The 10,372-nt window shown below is 40.4% G+C and overlaps 1 protein-coding gene across 1 annotated transcript in view; it reads left to right on the forward strand.

Moving 5' to 3' along the window:
- The first annotated feature begins 1,809 nt into the window (after positions 1–1,809).
- Positions 1,810–10,372, forward strand: part of zgc:171482 (zinc finger protein) — a 47,807-nt gene continuing 39,244 nt past the window's right edge. The window contains exon 1 of the mRNA XM_028604214.1: positions 1,810–2,148. The gene's annotated coding sequence lies outside the window, so the exon portion shown is untranslated. The remainder of the gene's footprint in view (positions 2,149–10,372) is intronic.

The raw sequence follows: 10,372 nt of genomic DNA on the forward strand, positions 1-10,372 counted from the left end.
TGTGTGTGTGTGTGTGTGTGTGTGTGTGTGTGTGCGTCTGCCTGGGTACATTGTCTGAGCTGTGAAGTGTTTGGCTTCCTCACTGAGGGCTGCTGTCACAGCCTCTGAAAGCGTGTAATAGGCGTCCATTCTCCCGGAATGAATGCACATTCATACACTAGTGAGAAAATGTGGCATTTCAAAAAGACTCGATAATCGAACAGAAAAATGATTTTTTTTTTTAAAGGGGCATAGCAATGTCATTCTTTTCAGCTAAGCTCTAAATTTGGTGCATATGATTTAGGAAATGTTTGCAGTCCACAGTGACTTAATGCCATTTTTGATAATGGGTGGTTATTGTTGGCTGTGCAAATCATTCTGGCACCAAACATGGGGTTTCTGTGGGTTGGACTGTGAATCATGGCTTTGTAATGTCTTGATTTGATTGGGATTCAAACGCAACGGTTTTTTATTTAAATTCCTAAGAAATACTTCCTCCATGGGTTCATTTGCAGCAATTTGGTTTTGCTGAAATAATGATTTTTAGAATCTGCCAGTTTTAACCCATGTGTTCTATTTCAGTGGGTCTGCAGAATCAGACCTATACAGCGAGAAACCGTTATCATCCTCATATTGTAGCTTATATGATGACCACTCAGGTCATGCTTTCAGATCATCAACATAACTTAATTTCTGCAGAAAAATGCTGTATGAAGATGCGAAATTGAAGCCATCAGAAAAGGGGGCAACAGCAAAAAATATTCATATAGCTTTGATAGCATTTTGGTATTTGGCATTTGGTACAATACAGTAGGGCTGCAACTAATGGTTATTTTTATTATCCATCTTTTCAACTAATTGTTGGATCTATAAAAGGTGGGTAAATAGAAAAGAAAATGGCCATGACAAGTTCCCTGAGACCAATGTGCTGTCTTCATATTGGTGTTTTTTTTCTGACAAACAGTGTTTCAGCACATTAACAAAGTCCTTATGACTAATTATTGAACTGTTGAATAAAATGTAAAAAAGAAAATACCACAGGGTATTTATTCATCTCAATCACTGTAGGAATATCATAGGAATCCCTGGCAACCTGTCGAGGAGGCTTCAATGTCTTCAGTCAAATGTATGCTGGAACAACAGTGCAGAAACTCACAATACCTACACCACCTCATGTATTATATCTGTAGGCTGCAAGCAATGTGACCAAAGAGTAATTTTCCCTTTGACTGAATATTTTTAGAGGTTTTAAACTTTTCAGTGTATCACAAGAAAACTAAGATGAAAGAATGGTAGCTGAAAAATATCTAGTTTTGTATAGCAGAAGTATTTTGTTATTATTTCCTCTCATCTTATTAAACCTCTTGCCACACCTCAGATGGGTGCACGTTCCCCCGACCTCATTTGAAACCAATAAAAACATCTTGGTCAGTATTATGTGACAAGGTGGATGTCACACACCTGAGCAGCATAACACTATAATTGGGAATGTTGCCGCTCTTTCGGTCTCACTGTTCATTTTTATGTAAGATGATATTCATGTGGGTGCACTGTGTGGAAACCTACTCACTCAACCAGTGCTACAACTCACTCACTCTGCAAATCCAGCATTCAGTAGCCTATCATACACTGTCGCACACACTGTGTGAGCCGAGAGCGCTCTCCGTCTTTCATTCATCCCGGTAAACGCTGCTCACACTTTCTTCTTCTTCTTCTTCTTCTCCTCCCTCCTCACCCCGCCCTCCCCTCGCCCCCCTTCTCTCCCCACTCTTCACTCCCTCGCGCTGGGTTAGCTTACTTTGTTTTTGTTTTCCCCTCCGCGGTGCCTTTTGGTCGGAGTAGTAGCTAGTGGAAGATATCAACAGAGCTACGTGTCTTCTTACCTCCGCGGTACTACGGAATACAGAGGAGTCGTTGGAGGGCACGCGCATCACGACAGAGAGCAGCGCGAGAAGGTTTTTTTTTTTTTTTTAGACGGTACGGCATGATTTAAAACAAGAAATAAAGAAAATATCTGTATTGAATAACCGCGTTAGGTGACGCTCCACCTGAAAAGACTCACGTTAAGTTTTGACGGATTTTACGGCACAGGTGCGTTAAAGGATTAAATACAGGCATTTGGCGGATGGTTGTCGGTTTCGTGGAGAGGAGTCAGCGCCTCTGCGCAAGGTGAGTGATGGACTCCGAACTGAATGGAGAATACTGACAGTAGAGTTTGTTCAACAGATGAATTATTGGACTGTATTGACCTCCGACGTCTGGATCATTCTTCTGTCTGTTTCAAGCAGAATACTTTAAGGCTTTGGCACCTTAAATCACTCTATATCGCTATGGAACTCCTGCTCGGATATAGCGAGTGTCAGTAGAGTTTGTAGCAACCTCTGCAAACTTTGTGGCATTTAAAAAATATCTGTAGATAAATCTGAGGCGTGGTTTTGATCCAAGTTTCCAAATGCCTATTGCTGCATGATTTTAAAGTTTTCCTATCGCGCTATAAAATCCTTCTTGGGGTTTTTATAGAACAATGTATCTAAAAGCAGCACTTACTGAATTGAACTGAATTATCTAGGTCGATGCAGGTGTTTCTGGGTTGTTTCACCATGAGGTGCTGGACTAATGTAGTTTAGGGCTGTAACTAATGATTATATCAGTTCTAGATCTGGGAATCGATTAATGTTGATTAATTGGTCAATAAAATGTCAGAAAATAGTGATACATGTCCATCACAGTATGCCAGAGTCCAAGGTGAGGTCTCCAAATATGTTGTTTTGCTTGACCAACAGTGCAAAACCCCAAAATATTCACTTTACAGTAACAAAAAAGGCAGCTCATCATTACATTGGAAAAGATGAAACCAGAGAATGGGTGGTGTTTCTGCTTGATACAGTAAACTACTTAAATGATTAATCAATTATCAATATTGTAGATTCATCTTCAATCGACTATATAAGAAATTCAGCTCATTTTATTTCAGCTCTAGTGTAGTTTGAATACATTTAGAGAAAGCTGGCAGCCCACTATAGTTTGAATTAGATGCAGGGATTTTCCTCATGATTCAGAAACTTTTCACGGCAGTGCAAATCCAAGCTCTGGCACACCTTCAGTAATGACTTTATGTGAAATATGAATATGAGACACATGTCAGACATATTATGGATTATGTCTGATACTTGCTGCATCTAGTTTCACTGGCTCCTATTAATCTCATTGAGAGCCTGCTCACTGCAAATATTTGTCACTTTGGGTAGAATGCACAGTCTCATACTTGGCATCTGTGGAAGGATGATACGAGCTTATGGCCTTTACACAGCACTCGCCTGCCTGTCACCAGGACTCACACAAACACATTTCAAGCTATCCCCAAATATCACTCATTCAGAAACATTGTAATAAGGTGTCATGAAGTAAAATAATTCAATTTATTTCGGTCATCACATATGCAGCCATTATTTTAGTCCTCAGAAAAGGCCATTTTATTTACCCCAAACTCCCCTCACTGCAGTCCATACTCTGCCTTTCTATTTCCATTGACTTGCACTGGGTCTAATTTTCCACATGTAGCCCAACCAGCTAATCTGAGCCGAGGCTTCATGCTCTGTTTACATACAGTTATTGATCAGTATGCACTGACTTCTGCTGTACTTCAGGTCATTGCAGCAGACAGGGCAACAGAGTGTCTCTAGAATAGGAGAGAAATGCACTTTATACACCATATTAGAGCTGCAACTGATGATTATTTTCATTATTGTGAAACCGCCAAATAACAGATTAATAACAGAAATTTGTGAAAAATGCCCATCAGAGGTTCCCAGAGCCCAAGAAGACTTCTTCAAAATGTTTGCTTTGTCCAAACAACAGTGCTAAACTAGAGCTGGAACAATTAGTTGATCAATCAACAGACATAACATTTATCAGCAACTATTTTCATAAACTGTTAATTAAAATTACTTTCGAGAAAAATGCAGAGGATGCACCTGTTTTCGGCCGGATGTCCGTTTCCTTCCGCTTTCTTTGTGTTGGCATTTTAAACTCTGGTGGATTTATGAGGACTATGGTTAACTGCTCCTCAGATCTCTGCAGGGTAAATCCAGACAGCTAGCTAGACTAGCTGTCCAATCTGAGTTTTCTGTTGCACAACTAAAACAACTTTTGAACGTACACACGTTCCACCAAAACAAGTTCCTTCGAGGCTATTTTGCAGCGGCAACGTGGCTCCATGCGGTGCTTAGAGCTGCCATCACGATTGTGATTGGTTTAAAGAAATGCCAATAAACCAGAGCACGTTTTTCTCCCATCCCGGGAATGCTGTGTGGACTAGCCCGACCCTCTTACGCAGCGCTGTGGAGGAAGATCTGGCAATGCGAGACTACTTCAAAGCTAATACCCTAGGTGAGCATTTTAAGGAGGAGCAAAAGAAAATGTAGTTCATTAGCATGTTCATTATGTGGAACATGTGCAGTGTAGCTGTTGTCAGCTCGGAGTGATCTAGAAGTACAGACACCTATTTCATTCTCCCTCTTTCTGTCTCTCATGAGGTGCTGAACTGCATCAGGGGAAGAATCTGATTAACCGAGTGGCATAATTTACCGGGTCCTGAAGGAATAAACAGAAAAGCAATGTTGTTCTTGCAAAGTGCCCACTTTCCTTCTATACATACAAACAAAGCATATGCACAAACAAAGATTGACACACACACACACACACACACACACACACACACACACACACACACACACACACACAATCTGAGAGCAATAATTGAAGCAGTATGCTCCTTCGCCTTTTTAATTGGACATAGATTGATTGAAAAGTGTGTGTGTGTGTGTGTGTGTGTGTGTGTGTGTGTGTGTGTGTGTTCATAGGTGTGCAATTGCTCTGGTTTCCTTAAGATTGATAACGCATCATGTGTAAGTGTCTGTCTAGTGTGTGTGTCTGTGGGTGTGTGTGTGTGTGTGTGTGTGTGTGTGTGTGTGTGTGTGTGTGTGTGTGTGTGTGTGTGCATGCGTGCATGTGTGTGTACGTTTTCCACCAGGAATGCTCCATAGCAACAGGCAGTATATCTTTTTTTAAAATCTGTTTCTCACACACCGTATGCTGTGACCTTTCTGCTGACTTTGTGCATGTGAGTCTATGCATGGGTGCATCTGTGTTAATGTGTGTGTCCATGCACATCAGTGTGTGGGCTATTTGACCTTTCCTAGTGTACATTCATTAATAGCTGCATAATAGCTGATATGGAACAGCCCACTGTGTCTGTCTATACGATCAAGATATTGAATCTGTCTGTCTCATAGCAGCATCACTGCAGTGCCAACCTTTTCAAAGAGCTTTTTGTGCCTCTTTTCCTCTCAAACAAAGCACATATCATCACAATTGTGCAGTATTGATAATGATTTGGAATGCTTAGGAGCAGTTTATCATTTTTAGATAATTTCATGTATCGCTCAGCGGGAACAAGAGAGACATCTTTAATATATATCTTGACACGGTTGTCATGTTATGTTAATATCAGTGTTAGACTAATAACTGGTTGCATATTTCATATCCAGGAATAGCAGACAGAGCTCTTTAGAAATCAATTTTCTTTTGCTCCATCACCATGTTCGGAAACTGGCCTGCTGCCAGATCAGGAGGGGATGAGGAAAGGAGATGGGGATATTGTGGGTGCATTAGTGAATGAGGAAAGAAAAAAATGCTTTTCAGATGTAGAATTCATTCTTTTTCGTCTACATATTTGTCTAAATACGTTATTTGCTTTCTCAAAACTTCATAGACACTCTTATAGACACATCGAGGAAGAGATGCAAGTTGAAGAAGCACAGCAACACATGCACTTGATTATAGAACATAGCTTCCTATTTATATGGGCTAGGGTGCTGCAAGGTCATGCCCTATTTAGTCCATGCTTGTGTGTGTGTGTGTGTGTGTGTGTGTGTGTGTGTGTGTGTGTGTGTGTGTGTGTGTGTGTGTGTGTTGGTTGCACAGCATGCAGTCCAAGCTCATACATATCAATGGCATTTTCCTTGTGTGTTTGGTCATCATTTACACAGCACACGAACACAGCAAAGTATGATGTTTATATGTATGCCATCTTTGTAGACAGGGCAGTGTGTGTGTGCATTTGGAGAGACTATAACTCATAACAAATAACTCACCGCTCTATCGTAGAATCTGTGTTGTATGTGTAAAGGCTGTTGGCCTCTCTCACTTTTCTTTTCTGCAAGAGAAAATAAACATGACCTTTTATTTTCCAATTCCCGTATCAAACTCATATTTAGAAAACATAATGTATTCATTCTGTTAATCAAATGGTAAAGGAGGTAGAGTTCATGTGACTGAAATTGGCACTACTAAAATTATTTTTCTCACTTGATCTTGTTTTATTTACCTAAAGCTTAAAGTGATGGTTTGGAGTAATTTCACACTAGGGTCCTTTGCACCATGACCTCGAGCCAAACAACCCCCCAGAAGCTTTTTTCACCTGGGTCGAACATTGAGAGAGTTAGCGTAGCAGCATTATCAGCTGAATAGCTTAGTGCAGGCGCTAATGGATCCATGTTTGTATCTCGTAAATGACCCCACTAATAATGCCCGAAATTATACCAAACTTCTACAGTTGTACAAATAGGTTATGCACTCATAAAACGATGGATTGGAAAGTTTGTAAGTACACCAGAAGTTTATGTAAATAACACTTGCCTTGGCTTCTGCTCTCTGCTGCTGCTACCGGCAGTAAGACGAGCGCTTAGGGACGTCTACAAATTACAACACCGAAAAGAGATACAACAACAATATTTATTAATTTAACTTAGTAAGTGCTGTAGTATAACTAGCAGGATACAAGTTATAATTGAGGTAAGTTTGGCGACATTACATTATTTAATCATTAAATTAATGATCTCGTTGATGAAAAAGCTGTATTAATTCACAGAGAGTTTACGTCGGTATTGAGTCCCGACTATAGATGTATTTTCATTTCCACATAGGCTAACCGATTTAAGAGGTATTTTTTAATCACAGTCCATTAGATATGTAGATACCTTCTCTGTCCTCATATCACTAACATCAACCATCATGGACAGGCTTTAACATCCAAGCAGATTCTTTGTGTCGCATTACGTTTTTTGCAAACGGCAGTTTTCTTTATAACAGTGTAGCGGATCATACTGTAATAGTAAAGCCACTGTATGAAGAGCCGTCAGAAAAGTGTGGCTCGCTCTGAAATGTTTTTGTAGTGCTCCCTGGACACAAACCAGTGAGAGCCATTAAAAATAAATAAATGATTATACATTATAGTTCTGTTAATGATATGGTGCTGCAGCCTCAGAATGGGGTTAGTAGTCTATAGTTTTCTTTTTCGCCTGCAGGATTGCACCTAAAATTATAGGTGTAATACAATTCCAGTTTTCACCAGTAATATTATAAATTAACTGTGATTAAATATGAAATTAATACACTGTTAATGCGTACGCATTGACTCGAGCAGCAATTTTCTCCTGCACCAATTCTCTCTCTTTTGCAGCAGCAGCCGCTCTCTTGCTTTTTTTAACGAAATGCATGTTCAAACCATAGACAGTAGGTTCAAACTCGCTGTTTGTGCGCATGAGTATTTCCGCCAACCCGTTTGTTTGTGGTTGTTGCCATGGTGAATCGTAGAATCATGGCTCCATTCATACTGCCTTTTTATAATGGTTGTGCACTCGCGTAACCCTGAGTGAACCTACTCCGAGTTGATTGAACCAACTCAAATCAGCTGTTCTGGAACCGAAAACTCTGAATTTTCCATCTCAGGGTAAATCAACTCAGACATCAGGGTTAGACTCAGAGTTTGTTAAACCTCCTACCTGGAACGGACCCCAGGAGTTCTCACTTCTCACCATCTCTCTCATCATCTCAAACAAGGAAATATAAACATTATCTTCTGTTTACTGCTGTACTCAGACACAGACACACAGACACACAGACACACACACACACACACACACACACACACACAAAGACACAACGCACACACGCGATGTCATATAAGCTACTCTCACTTACCAGGTAACAGTAACGTTGCGGTAGAATTTTCGGGCTGTTTTTTTGTAACAGTAACGTTAACAATCAGGTCATCATGATCTGAAAACACTGAAGTAGTGTTATTTGGGTCTGTTTACATTTCATATCTCGTTACTTTAAAACTTTGTTCAAACTCTACCAGTTGCGAGAAAGGAAAGACCACGCAAAGAATGACCGCCAAACAACTTGTTGTTGCTTAGTAACTTTAAAAGTGGTAGTAGTAGTTAGTTGTTAGTTGTATCACTGCTAATAATGTTAGCAATAGCTATTGCAAATTGTAGATCATACACAGCCTATACATATAGGTTAAAGGTTAAATAATATATAACTTAGATGATAAACAATAACACTTAGGCTACAAGAACACCTTTGGTTTACCTATCCTATGAGATATTGTACTACTCACACTCATCAGAGCTAGCTGGCTGAATGAATGAATTAATGAATGAATGGATGGATGAAAGAAGCCCACTGTAGCTGTCTTGCAAAGGGCAAAGATTATTCTACCGCGCTGCCAGAAATATGGGCATTCTAGAACATCTCTGTGAGTAGCACTTGCTCTGGCTGTCTTGAGCCTGTGTGTGTAGGGTGCGCGACTATACGTTTGGTCAATATTTTCTTTCTTTCATTCCAATTTCGGGTCTGTCAGTCACAGTGAAAACCGGGGACATTTCCGGGGACAGCTCCAGCCGGGAACAGGTCACCGAAACCGGGGATTGTTCCCGGAAGCCGGGGACGTCTGGTCACCCTATCTTAATAGGCACGTGAATGACGTCAGCGCTAAGCAAAAAGTGTGAAAGTGGTCGATTTTCAACCCATCTGAAGCGAGTCATCCAGTGGAGATTTACCGGCTGGTAAACGCTGACACCTTCGGTTACTGCTGGCAGCAGTACAGAAAATTTCTAACTTTCCCATAACTTGGTAGCTAGCTAGCTTGGTTGGCATAATGCTGTACAAGACATTTTTAGGCAACCAAATATTTACATTAACTTTTATTCCGTGAAGACACACAGTGAGAGGGTCAAAGTTTAAGATGAAAACATGGAAAACACCCCAAAACAAGTTCACGGCTATTTGAATGTACACAGTGCCATGGATACGCATTGCTAAGCCTCTGTCATGATTGGCAGGCCGGCATGTAGCCACGCCCCTAATGCATGCCCTGCTTTATTTTAAAATAAATTAATAATAATAATAATTTACAAAATGAACAACATGCTGTATTGAAGAAGACTTGAAAGTAGCGATTGAGGCCATAAACTAAAAAAACATTGTTACTAAGGTAATAAATTAAGTGAGAAGTAGAGTCATTTCCCCATAGACTTCTATAGAAACAGACTTATTGTTGCAACCAGTGAAGTCGCCCCCTGCTGGAAATGAGATAGAATGCAGGTTTAAGGCACTTCCGCATTGGCTTCACTTTTCAGGCCCGTAAGCTTTGTCCATTATTTTTACAGTCTATGGTCCGACCCAGCTCTCGACCTGGGTTATGAAGCTGAGACGATCAATGCCTTTTAACCCTTTCAAACACAAAGTCAACCCTGGTTGAGCCTTTGGTGTGAAATGGGTATAACAAACACTCAAAGACCAAGAAAGCTCTAACAGTTGAACCCACATGCTAAAATCAATCCTTTCAATGTAATAACACTCACAACGTCTTAGACAACACAGCTACTGGCAAACTGGAAAAAAACAACAACATTTCTACAGTGTTAAAGTTAAGTACAATCAATCCCAATGATCATATAGTCAGCCCAGCATGTAAACAACAGAAACTGTCCTTTAACACTATTGCGCTTGCCTTACTTTACCTTGACCTGCGTAATTATTCCAGCACAGTTACACAGTAGGTTATGCAGGTGGATTTTTAAGTTTTCATTAAAACACTGTGAAAGAACAAGCAGTGGATACCCAACCCCCTTGTGGCCATTCTGGGGTCTACAAATGATATTGCTTTGAACTCTGGCAGGGACAAATGGCCAGTGTATCTGGGTACGGTACTGGCTAAAAAACATATATTGCGATTTTGGAAATCAGATGCTGCCCCTTCATTTGAGATGTGGTTGAGAGAGCTGGGTGAAGTCCTCCACTTAGAGAAGATCAGATTCATGATTGCAGGGAGGGAGAATGCGTTTGATAGGGCATGGGGACCTGTCTTGGAACACTTAAGGGGTCTGAGGGAGGAAACGGAGTGATGAGGGGTCACATATATTGATAATGTAGCATTAGCGGTTTCGAAGGGAATTTTTCTTATCTCTTTTGACTCCTGGTTTTACTTTTTGGTCTCTTAGTCTTAATATTTGCTACGGTGCCTCATCATAATTGTATTCAG

Source organism: Perca flavescens, chromosome 17 (genome assembly GCF_004354835.1).
Source record: "Perca flavescens isolate YP-PL-M2 chromosome 17, PFLA_1.0, whole genome shotgun sequence".
Lineage (NCBI taxonomy): Eukaryota > Metazoa > Chordata > Actinopteri > Perciformes > Percidae > Perca > Perca flavescens.